The following is a 13,477-nucleotide window of genomic DNA, read 5'->3' as shown; positions in this document are numbered from 1 at the left end:
CTCTACCTCTGCACAGCACAACTGATGGTCTCAAACACATTAAAAAAGCAAGAAATTCCAGAAGTTAACTCTAGACAAAGCACAAACGTTAATTAAAAACCGTTCCAGGTTGCTACCTCATGAAGCTGATTGAGAAAATGCCAAAAGTGTGCAAAGCTGTCATCAAAGCAAAAGATGGCTACTTTAAAGAATATAAAATATAAAACATATTCTGGTTTGTTTAACACTTTTTTGTTTACTACATAATTCCATGTGTTCCTTCATAGTTTGGATGTCTTCATTATTAATCTACAATGTTGAAAATTAAAAAAAAAATCAAGAAAAACCACAGGAATGAGAAAGTGTGTCCAAACTTTTGACTGGTACTGTATATATATTCCTCAGTCAAACAAGTACTGCTATTCTCGTCCATGCTTACCTCATAAATCATTACCAAAACTCCAACTAGTCCAAAACTCCACCGCACGGATTATCTGTAGGTCACCCTCAACTAAACACATCACTCCAGTTCTCAGACAGCTTCATTGGCTCCCCGAAAATTATCGCATACACTTTAAGATCTTATTATTCACATTCAGAGCTCTAGCACCCTCTTACATCTCCGATTTACTCCAAGTCTACAATCCCACCCGCACTCTTAGGTCTTCCTCAGCCTTCCAGCTTTCTGTTCCTTCTGTCCGCCTGTCGACTGTGGGTGCGAGGGCTTTTAGCCACTCTGCTCCTTCTCTCTGGAACACCCTCCCAATCCATATCCGTACTATCGATTGTTTCTCTACTTTTAAATCCCAACTTAAAACTCACCTCTTCGAGCTAGCCTACTACTAATCTTTCAAACTTGATTGGTACTACTACCCCAATATTTGTTTAATAGTGATTACATTTGACTGTTTAGAGATTGTATTGATTTTACTGTATTTATCTTTATTAATTTTTCTATTAGATTTTAATGGTTTATTGATGTCTGTTACTTTCTTGCTTTTGTAAGGTGTCCTTGAGTGTTTTGAAAGGCGCCATAAATAAAATGGATTATTATTATTATTTGTTGAGGGGGCCCAATTTTATTTTTTTTTGCACTGGGGCCCATGAGCTCCTAGTTATGCCACTGCATAGCGCACAGCAATGTGGGTCCTGAGGACCTGGGTTTGATCCTTGTAGAATCATGATGCATCCCTTGATGCATCCTGATTAAGGTTGCAGTAGGTTGGGTTCCCAATACTGAACAATGGGCAGGATCAGGATCTCTCAGCCATTCATTTATTCTCTCACTTACACCTATTGGCAATACGCAGCGTATTATTATCTTCTGCATGCTTTTGGCAGGTGGAGAGAAACCAGAGAGCACACGGAGTGAGCATGGGAAGCTTCCTACAGACCAGAGGCGAGGATCGAACCCACTGGTTATTCATGAATAATCAATTAGGAGCGTAGAAAAGTGAGAGAGAAGGGATATATTGAAGCAGTGAGAGAACGACCATGGAAGAACGAAATGGACACCTAGAGAGGATCTGTATTTCGGATTTACTCACATCAGGTGGTTATTTAACTCTTCTTTACCTGAGACCTGAGAACGCGCGGCAAAGTTGAGACGTGTGACATTTCCCGACGTGCCACCCTGCGCAAAGTGCGTCCTCTAATCGAATTAATTCGTAAAAAGAGAACACACGGACCCTCCTGCGCGCACGTTTGCGCCCCGTTTTTGATTCGACGGAGAACGAGTCCATGGAGAAGTGAGTGAGTCTGTGTATGTGGCGCGTGGGAGGCACTGCGTCCATGCGCGTGGACGCGCTCGAGACTGCTCCGACTGCGCCGGTGTCGCCGAGGGTTCGATCGAACCGGTGCCGTCGTGCGTTCAGGTGTTAAATCCGAGTCCGAGTTTCCATTTCGCTCAGGTGTGTCCGTCTGGTTCGAGCGTGTTTTTTTCCCCCCCACCAGCCATAGGATGCGCCACTGATGGAATCTCCAGCTCTGAGGAACGGGGATCGCGGACCTGTTCCACCAGCTCCACTGCGGAACGCACTCGAGACTTAATTCGTTCCTTACTTTGTCAGAACGACATAATTCGTACGAGTTTGTCTGCTTTTTTTTTATCGGCGCCCTTTTGAACCTCATTCAGAAATGATCAAGGTAAAGGCAAGGACACTGGTGGAGGGTGGATTTACGCCGTTTCGCCTCTGAACTTGACACGGATTGTATCGGAAATGACGCGGGGAACGAAATAACGTCCGAGTAGAATGTTGGAACCGTGTAAAGAAGATATCGGGTAAGTTTGCGTGTTTTTCCACCTCTTTCTTAACGCACTGTTTCCTAAATGAACCGGGGTTGTGCAGGAAAGGTGTTTTCACTTCACTGTTTGTATCTGACTCGCAACTTGTGAACGGAACCGAGTTGTTTTAGGACAGAACGACCGAATATTTTACATTTCGTTAAATGCCGTGATGCGCAACACCTGCTGCGCGAGCGCCCTACATAGACAGCACGGCGCGTGAGGGGAATACCACACACACACACGCGCGCGCGCACACACAGTCGCGATAGGCATTCCGGATCTTCGTGTGTCAATTGGCTCGGCTCACTAATGGGAGTCGATTCTTTCGACTCACAAGCGGCTCTTTTAGTAGCGTTGATAGTTCGTGAACTCTGTAAAAGTGATACAGAAAGGAAAAAACAGAATCTGTCAGGATCTATCTATAATAATATCTATCTGTCTTTTTGTCTATAATACTGTCTGTCTGTCTATCTATCTATAATAATATCTATCTGTCTGTTTGTCTATAATACTATCTGTCTATCTATATATATATGTCTGTCTGTTTATCTATCCCTAATACTATCTATCTATTTATATATAATACTATCTATCTATCTATCTATCTATCTATCTATCTATCTATCTATCTATCTATCTATCTATCTATCTATCTATCTGTCTGTCTAAAAACGTCTGTCTGTCTGTCCGTCCGTCTGTCTATTTGTCTGTCTATCTATCTATAATACTATCTATCAATTTGTAATACTATCTATCTATCTGTCTGTCTGTCTGTCTGTCTGTCTGAAAAAAACACAGGCCCTGGTCTATAAAGATGTCCAGACCAAGGTGTCCACACATGCTTGGCCCCTAGTTTCATTTTTTGTTTTTTTTGCAGAAGCCTACATTAGAAAGATATATAGAAGTAAAATTTTATCTAATTGACCATCTAATTAATATCCTTATCAATTTTATTTTGGTCTTTTCCAAAAGACAATATCTCTGTTCTATACCCTACACTATATGGCATTCACAGTCACCAGATCTTCACAAGCATCTCCAAAACACCAGTTTTTTAAAAAGATCAGTAAAACAGTGATGTTCAATTTCTCCAGTATTATAATAAGCTTACTGAATTCTAAATGTATCTTAATGAATATATTAAGACTGAATATAAATATAGCACACATATATACATAAATTATAATTTTATTTGCATAACATATTAAGGATAGCTTTTTGATGCAGTAGGTAGAAACTATGGTTCTAAGGATCTGGGTTTGATTCCTGCCTCTGATCACTGTCTGTATGGCAAGTTCTCACAGTGTCTGTTCGGGTTTTTTCTTCCCTCCCAAAATAAGTGAGTAAATAAATGTGTGTGTTACACTTACACATGTGTTATGGACTGCTAAGCTTTCCAGAAGGCATTTTCAGTAGTGTGTAGTGCTGGACCCACCACAACCCGGACAATTAGAATGAAGCGGTTAGAATAATAATAATAAATATTATTATTATTTTTATTATAACCATAAAACAACAACAACAATAATAAAAACGACTAAAGAAATGGGATGGAAATGTCAATAAAGGATATCTACCTAAAAAAAGATAAGATATACTTTATTTGTCATATATACATATACAGGTGTACAGTACAATGAAATTCTTTCTTGCTGGGGTCATAGCGCAGGGTCAGCCATCGTACGGCGCCCCTGGAGCAGACAGGGTTAAGGGCCTTGCTCAAGGACCCAACAGTGGCTGCATAGCAGAGCCTGGATTTGAACTGTCAATCTTCCGGTTGATAGCCCTATATATATAGATATATAGATATAGATGTAGATAGATAGATAATTTATAGATTATATAGATATTATGTTGTTGTATTTCATACATCATATATTTCCCCAATATCTATCTATCTATCCATCCATCCATCCATCCATCCATCCATCCATCATTACCATAACAACAACAGTACTAATAGTAATTATTGTTGTTGTCATTATTATTAAATAGAATCACTGATTTCACTTATTCGTTTATTTATGACTTCATTTGCATTATACACTCTTCTTGTAAGACTTTATATTAATATATACATTTAAATCAGTTCATCAGATTGTAATTTATGTTCTGACACAACATTGAGGTGAGTCGGCTCGCAACGCTCACCTGAAAGAGTCGACCTAAAGAGCCGATTCGAAGAGTCGACTCGTTCGCGAATGACACAGTACTAAGGAACAAACACAAATAGTTTTGAAATAATCGCTTTTTCGTCAACGAGACTTCAAATTTGTGTGTTTTTTTAGACGATTTATTGTTTCTTGAATGTGTCTGAATTGTTAATAACTAACGTGTGGAGCAACTGGTGGGTTTTTGTAATCCCCGTTGAAGGGAACAGTAAATTAGCTTGTTAGCTTCGCTGAGGTAACGGATAGCTATAGTCAGAAACTAAAACTTCAGTATAGTATTGTTTACCTGTTTAAATTCACCTCAGGTAAACCAAACACTCTTAACCAGGTGGATTAAGAACATTGATAAGACCTTAAAATGTGTCTTTACCAAATTAAACAACATATTTAATATAAACGTCACCCACATAAACAAACAAACAAACAAGCAAACAAAACGACAGTACAGGTAAGTGTTCGTAGAGTTCGTGTTCCTACACGTTTAAAGACATGATAGTGAATGGAGCTAATAGTGTTTATAGAGTTTAAAATCAGCAGGGGGCGCAATGACTACACATCCGAGGTCAACAGAGGTGCAGTGTGGTGGTTTTTTTGGGGCGAAGTCACGTTGGCTAAACACATTTTCTGACATTTTCAGTTTTGCAGGCTTACTGAATAAGGTCCTTCCTGTGCAGAAATATGGAGCTACAGGATTTGAGGTGTTCGGGTTCTTGTACACAAACACATACTGAGGAATCAGCATATTCTGTCGAGTCAGAGGCACCGAATTCATGCATTCAATTATTCAGCCGCTTATTTTCACCTCCAGCTTCTTCCTGGTGGCCCCGGCATCACCTGGGAACACGGTGTGTGAGGCAGGAACACTTTCCGGACAGGGTGACGGTCCATCTCAGACCAACACACACACACACTGCAGAGCCAAAATACGGTTTTAGACAGCAAGTAATGTAAGCTTTACATAACACAGATTTCAGGGTATGATACATGTGGTTTTCGCACCATTATCCAAAGTGACTTACAGTTCTGTAGTGTACTGAATACAACTCGAGGGTTTAGGGGCCTTGCTCACGGACCCAACAGTGGCAACTTGGCTGTGGTGGGGCTTGAACCAGCAACCTTCTGATTACTAGTCCAGTACCATAACTGCTACGCTACCACTGTCTCATGCGATACATACTGTATCTTGTACAGAATACAAAAGAGTAAATTTAAAAAAGTAAAATATAAATGAGAATGTCTTTCAGTTATATTGTTAGTTAATGTTAATATATAGTGCTGTAAGGAAGGTCTTTATTTGTCTTATATACATATACACCTGTACAGTACAACGAAATTGCTTTTCTGCATATCCCGGCTTGTTTGGAAGCCCCTGGAGTAGACAGGGTCAAGGATCCAACAGTGGCTGCATAGCAAAGCCTGGATTTGAAGCGACAATCTTCCAATCAACAGCCCAAAGCTTTACCCACTAGGCTACCACTGTCCCAAGAAACTTTTTCCACGTGTCCCAGCTTGTTTGGAAGCTGGGTCTTGGTCCAACAGTGGCTGCATAGCAAAGCCTGGATTCAAACTGACTTCAATCTTCTAATTAACAGCCCACATGATTTCAGAGTATTAAACAAAAATGTTACAGAAAGGGAACTAGAGTTAAAACAACAACGTTATTTTGTGAAACGGATGTATGTTGCTGTTTACAATGTACATCGTCTTAAAGGATCTTTGGTGCCGACAATGAAGCAGAATTGTTGAAAGAATCTGATTAAAGCAAATCTACCATAAAGCTAAAAATCCCAACAATGCAGCATCTAAATTGCACAAAGCCGACTTGGCTTGTTTACATTCTTTTTTCCAGTTTCGTTAAAGCTGTGTACCCTCTACAAGTGTCCTTCACTCCAATCAGTACTGCGCACAAATAAGAACATGAGAGGCTTCCTCACTATATAGCCAGCATCTCATGATACTATTGTTGCATCAAAAACATCTTTTGTTTACGTTTTCAGCATTTAGCAGACGCCTTTATCCAAAGCGACTTAGAGTACTGTGACAGTATATGTACAGTCTAAGCAATTGAGGGTTAAGGGCCTTGCGCAACAGCAGCAACCTGGCAGTGGTGGGGCTTGAACCAGTGACCTTCTGATTACTAGTCCAGTACCTTAACCGATAGGCTACAACGTCCCTAGGAATAAGGCACACTAAAGGCACGAACAGGGATTGAACCTGGGATCTTCGGTTTATGAGACTGATGCCTTCGCGCCTAGGGCAGCTGTAGCCTAGTGGTTAAGGTACTAGACCAGTAATCAGAAGGTTGCCGGTTCAAGCCCCACCATTGCCAGGTTCCAACTGTTCCTTAACTCTCAATTGCTTAGATTGTATACTGTAAGTCCACCACATGTAGTGGTTACATCTAGTAACCACAAGAACTAGTTCTGCCCCATACACCTTTAAGGTTGACAAAGTAATCTGACAGATCAAACACTTTCCATTTCACGGGCTTACTGTAAAATGTCCTTTTAGTGTTGGAACATGCAGATAGAAGGTGTGAGGTGTTCAGATTGATGTGGACACACATTCAGAGGAGTCAGCATGATCTAAAAGAGGCTGAAGTACATCAAAGAGCCAATATGCAAATGTTAGATGGAGCAGCTCTGTCTCTCTCATTAACTATAATACAATACATTTCTATCAAAGGATACAGTGGAGCAACTACAGTACCAAATATCATTTTAAAGCATACTGGATACTGGTTTTTCTTGTACAGGAACATGTCTCTGCACACTTAGTACCAACTCCATGGTTCAGAGTCAGAGAGTCAGAGAGGTTTTATTGTCATTTCAGCTACATACAAGTACATATTGAAACGAAACAGCGTTCCTCTAGGATCACGGTGTAACACGGTACAAAAAGTGCAAGACAAAACAGTGCAAATACAACAATAAATAAAAAAAATCCTATAATAAATAACTACAAAAGATATTCCTAATTATCCCTAATATAAACAAGTAATTAGAACACAGGACTAAAGACAAGTGTTAGTACATGATGGTGAATAGATGGTACAATGGTTCATGAGGTAGTGACATGTTGTACATTAGCAGCGTAAAATTGGCAATGCCGATAAGGTGCCTAAAAAGTAAATAAGGTGCAAAAATACAAGTAAGGTGCAGAAATTACTTGTCCCCATTGGTACCCCTTTTGCCAATCGTTAGGAACCCCAATAGGACCCCAGGTGATGTTTGGGTGGTGGACCTTTCTTAGAACTACAATGACACTAGCGTAGCAATGACACAATGTGTGTTGTTCTGGTATAAGTGTAGCAGATGCAGCAGTGCTGGTTTTTAAAGTAGTAGTTTTTAAAAGACTATTTAAACTTACTGGCCTCTTTAGTAGGAACACATAGGCTTAGCACTGGTTGTAGGTATACAGTTAGGGACTTGAGCTATCTTTTATATGCTGTGTATGTTAAAAGTCCGTAGTCGTTTATAAGTCGACACTGATGCACTTGTACACTTAATAATTGGTTGCACCATTTTTAGCAGCAATGACTGTAACTACACACTATTAAAAGTATTATTCTATGTTATTTGGCAATAAAAGCTAGTGCGCTCTCTACATAGACGCATTTTACATCATCCTACGTGCGCTCCCGAGAAGGAGGCTGTTCGAAATCCTAGATGCCTTAATAACCTGTCTAGTAAGGCATCTTAAAATTTCAATGTTATTTTGACTCAAGAACGAGTGAGCATCGGAAGCATCCTTAGTGATCAAGGCAATCCCAGCATTCAGTGCAGCAGCTCTTCTCTCACAGAAAAAAAAAAAAACATGGCTGATGGTGTGGAGAAACGAACGGAGTTATTTTCAAACTTAAATAAATTATTATAGATTTTTAATTTGTATAAACTTGCACGAGTGTTTTTATTTGCAAGTTCGGGCTTGTCAGCAATATAACCGTTTTCGGTACACGGAGGAAGATGTTAGGTGACATGCTAGCGCGCTGTGCCACCTCATCCCATTGGTCTGAATGGCAAGATGCTAACTGTTAGCTTAGTGAGCGAAACCCGATGGAATCGCTGTCTAAGTCAAGTCAACTTTATTTATATAGCGCTTTTTACAATATACATTGTCTCAAAGCAACTTTACAAAATCCAGGACCAACAGATACAAAAACCCCTGTTGAGCAAGCCGAGGGCGACTGTGGCAAGGAAAAACTCCCTGAAAATTACAGGAAGAAACCTTGAGAGGAACCAGACTCAACAGGGCCCATCCTTCTTGGGTGGTCTGGAGGATACTTTAAATAAATACACGATTTACACAAATCATACAAACACAGAATTGAATGATCTAAAAGTCATACAGTGGTAATAAATAGATAAATAAACAATTAAATAATAATAGAGTTGTTATCCGCTCTAGTCTTCAAGACCCGTCACATCTGACAGGAGCAGCATCGTTGTCCCGGCAGTCTCGACTTTAATCCTTAACCTCGGCGGGTAAACAGGTTTCCATCAGAATGCCCTCGGGGTAAAACAACAGAGAATGTAGTTAATAATGTACAATGCTAGTTGACAAACAGTTTTACAGAGAGTTCGAAGTAAAGTAGCGCGTTCGAATAACCTGCCTTATAAGTCAATGACTTATTAGAATCCTCTCTACTGAGGCAGCTGCCTGTGTAGGCAGTAAGACAGCAAGGCAGCTCACTAGGTTTTCGAACACACCCATACACTGTCAATTCACATCATTATGACCACTTCCTACTTTCGACGGCAGTGGCAGTGTTATGTGGCATTTTCTGGGCCCATGCATCCATGTGGAAGGCTCTCTCAACCGATTTGGGTATGAATCCATCCTTGCAGATCATGTACACCCATACATGCTGATTATCTTCCCTGGGGCGGATGGGATCCTCCACGTCACATGGCTAGAAATGTCCCACATTGGTTGGAAGAGAATGACCAAGACTTCCAAGTCCCTGGCCCCCTAATTCCACAGACTTTAACTCAATTGAGGATCTGTAGGAGCACCTTGATGGTCGTGTTGGCTCTATGGATCCTCCTCCACGCCCCCTTTAGCAGCTGTGGGATGTACTGCAGTCAGCATGGCTCCAGACACCTGTAAGAACCTACCAGGACCTTATTGAGTCACTTCCAACCCGCCTAGCTGCTGTCCGTGCTGCACACACCGCTTACTCTGGAAATTAGCTGTTAGTCCTAATAATGTGACTCAACAGTTTATGTCAGAACTGCTTTTAATCAGACACACTGTTGGGTTTTGGACATTAACTGCTCATTTCAGGTCTTACCATAGCAGTTCAATTGGACTGGCTAAAACTTTAAATTCTGTGTCTTCTCAGCCGTTCAGATTTGCGCTCTTGTATCTGCATTGGTATTTTAGATCATTGTCCTGCTGCATAACCCAATTATGCCACAACTTTAGCTCATGGACAGAGTTCAGATGGTGAGATTATTTAATTTGTTGTTAAAGCATTTTTGTATACAAGGAAATTGCTTACAAAGATGCTCTAACCCTAAATTGTTTGTGACCCAATGGTGTAAACAAATATACACAAAAACCTGGATCCAGATAGCAGGAATCTGCCCCGGAGCATACCATGTTCATGTAGACAAGCTTCACTTAAAACAAATGAGCAAGAGTCAAAAGCATAGCGTGTAAAACTATCGGGATACAGCTTCAATACTGTGAGAGAAAGATATAGAAGCAGGACAGGAGCGATTGTCTTTTATTTCATCGCTCTGGGCATGCTTATAAGTGTTTAACTCATGCAATATGCAGCAGCCTGCTTTCTTTTAAAAGCAGTGTTCTATCATGCCTGCTCAGAATGGAACGTTCAATGCAGCATACACACGCAAAATACCGTTTTATGACTCAATCTGTTTTGAAAACACATGGCTGTACGTTAGACGCTCAATAATATAGGTTTAGAACAAATGGCAGAGGTTAGCGGTAATGACTGGCTATAAAGTCGCAGATGTTCTCGCTGGTTAAAACTTGCCTCCGTCAACAAAACGGATGCACAGTGAATAGGGATGATTAACCAATTAATTAATAATGAATACATATAAATTGTTCAGTTAATGCTATTGATTAAATGATGATTGAAAGAATTTACAACAGCAGACGATACTGAATTCAGAGTGGAGCTGCAGGATTAAACATCAGGCTATAAAAACAGTTGCTGTTGTGCTAAAATCTGAGAGCAGAAATTTAACCCCCACTTTGTGCAGGCATCAGTTCACCACAGCAAGCATTACCCACAACAGTGGTGTTATGCCAAGTTCTGACCAGGCATAACAGTATGAGCACTGACAGGTGAAGTGAATAACACTGATTATCTCTTTATCACGGCACCTGTTAGTGGGGGGGGGGATATATTAGGCAGTGAGTGAACATTTTATCCTCAAAGTTGATGTTAGAAGCAGGAAAAATGCGCGAGCGTGAGGATCTGAGCGAGTTTGACGAGGTCCAAATTGTGATGGCTAGACGACTGGGTCAGAGCATCTCCAAAACTGCGGCTCTTGTGGGGTGTGTCCCGGTCTGCAGTGGTCAGTATCTATCAAAAGTGGTCCAAGTAAGGAACAGTGGTAAACCGGCGACAGAGTAATGGGCGGCCAAGGCTCATTAATGCACGTGGGGAGCGAAGGCTGGCCCGTGTGGTCCGATCCAACAGACGAGCTACTGTAGCTCAGATTGCTGAGGAAGTTAATGCTGGTTCTGATAGAAAGGTGTCAGAATACACAGAGCAGTTTGGACCAACACAATATTAGGAAGGTGGTCATAATGTTATGCCTGATTGGTGTATACACATACAGATGTACAGTACATTAAAATTCTTTCTTCACATACCCCAGCCATGGGGTCAGCCATTGTACGGCGCCAAGGCTCCAGGGCCCAAGCTGGGATTCAGTTGTTCAGCTGTTACTAGGAGCTGCATTCACTCCTAGGAAATAAAGCATTAATTCTAAATCAAATAAAGCAAATGTTATGAATTTATCTATTAATAAACTTAAATCCATCTATACAGAGCTGCTGGTAAACATACATGTAGTATACTAAACACAGCAAATAAGATTTGTATAAGATTAATTCTCAACAATAGAGAAACTGGCTGCATTTTTATTATATTTTATATTTACAAATTTAGTTGTAATGAACTATGAGCCACAGATTAGCTTTTATCATATTACTGTTCTACAATACTGTACAATAATGTTTGCTATGTTAATCTGCTAAATAAATCCTTTAATCAGTGCTGTGTTCAATATTTAAATGAGTAGCTGTATGCTTTTTGTTTAATGGTTAACTAAAGACGGTCAGTTATTGATTTAAATAATTTGGTGTTGCTTTATTTTATAAATGTAAATTTATATTAAGGCAAACACAGTTTAATCAGAATCAGAATTAGATTTATTTGCCAAGTATTTGGATACCCACAAGGAATTTGGTTCCGGCTGATGGTATCTCTCTAGTATAAATACAGTATACAAGCAATGTGTACATTAAACATTAAACACAAAAATATACAAACTATAAGACTATATACAAGCAATATATAGAAAATGTATGGACGTGTGCATGTATGTATGTACAGTATTCAGTGACCAACATTGTGTGCAGAGGTACACAATACAGTAGTGTTAAAAAAAATAGCAGTGATTTTAAAAAAGTGAATAAAGCACAAAATCATTATAATAACTTTTATTTCCATAAATGCAAATGCACTGAAAATACTACACTTTCAATTCTAAATCAAAACATTAACAAAATTTTGCCAGTTTGTGTTCATCCTTTACAGAAAGTTAAGAAAAATGAATATTAGGCTGTTCAAAAAATAGCAGTACCAGCATTTTTCTTTAAAAACTCAAAAAAATGTATCTATAACATGAAAAAATGTTTGAGGTTTTACTTTACTTTAAATTACTGAACTAATATTTAGTGGCAAAACAATTGTTTCTGAGATCTGTGTTGCATGGAGTCGATCAACTTCTGGCACCTCTGAACAGGTGTTCCAGTCCAGGATGATTAGACGACATTCCACAGTTCTTCTGCAATTTTGGGTTTTGCCTCAAAAAAACATGTTTCAAATATCAGCCCACAAGTTCTCTATGGGATTGAGGTCAGGGGATTGGGCTGGCCACTTTATTACCTCAGTCTTGTTTGTCTGTAACCAAGATGTTTTGGGTCATTGTCATGTTGAAACACCCATTTTAAGGACATTTCTTCTTCAACATAGGGCAACATGATCTCCTCAAGTATTCTGATATATTTAAACTGATCCATGATCCCTCGTATGTGAAAAATAGGCGTAACACCATGGTATGAGAAACATCCCATATCATCATTTTGTACCACCGTGCTTTACTGTCTTCACAGTGAACTTTGGCTTGAATTCAGTGCTCGAGGGTCGTCTGACATACTGTCTACGGCCACTAGACCCAAAAAGAACAATTTTGCTTTCACCAGTCCACAAAATGTTGAGCCGTTTCTCTTTGGACCAGTCAATGTGTTCTTTGCAAATGTTAACCCATTCAGTACTTGTCTTTTTCTTAACAACGGGACTTTGCAAGGAGTTCCTGCTGGTAAATTGGCTTCACTTAATCATCTTCTGTACTCACTGGGAACTTCAGATGTTCCTTGATCTTTCTGGAGGTGATCATTGGCTGAGTATTTGCCATTTTGGCTATTCTTCGATCCATTTGAACAGTAGTTCCACGCTTCCTTCTGCGTCTTTCAGGTTTTGGTTGTCACTTCAAGGCATTTGAGATCATTTTAGATGAGCAGGCTATAATTTGCTGCACTTCTCTGTATGTTTTTCCCTCTACTATCAACTTTTTAATCAAAGTATGCTGTTCATCAGAACAATGTCTGGAACAACCCATTTTACCCAGTATTTCAGAAGGAAACGCGCTATGACCAAGCTGTGCAACATTTGCCACCCTCCTAAATTAAATAAGGGCCAAATTTGACACCCGTTCTTCTGCAGAATGAATGATTTCACCAACTGAACTCCTCACTGCTATTATTTTGAACA

At 39.8% G+C, this 13,477-nt stretch overlaps 1 protein-coding gene and 1 pseudogene across 1 annotated transcript in view; both read left to right on the top strand.

The window, feature by feature from the left end:
- Positions 1–13,477, top strand: part of LOC134329535 (uncharacterized) — a 46,163-nt pseudogene that overhangs the window by 15,553 nt on the left and 17,133 nt on the right.
- grin2ab (glutamate receptor, ionotropic, N-methyl D-aspartate 2A, b) overlaps positions 2,168–13,477 on the top strand; it is a 127,558-nt gene continuing 116,248 nt past the window's right edge. The window contains exon 1 of the mRNA XM_063010406.1: positions 2,168–2,260. The gene's annotated coding sequence lies outside the window, so the exon portion shown is untranslated. The remainder of the gene's footprint in view (positions 2,261–13,477) is intronic.

Source organism: Trichomycterus rosablanca, chromosome 15 (assembly GCF_030014385.1).
Source record: "Trichomycterus rosablanca isolate fTriRos1 chromosome 15, fTriRos1.hap1, whole genome shotgun sequence".
NCBI classification, from domain to species: Eukaryota; Metazoa; Chordata; class Actinopteri; order Siluriformes; family Trichomycteridae; genus Trichomycterus; species Trichomycterus rosablanca.
This window is presented reverse-complemented; position numbering and strand designations above follow the sequence as displayed.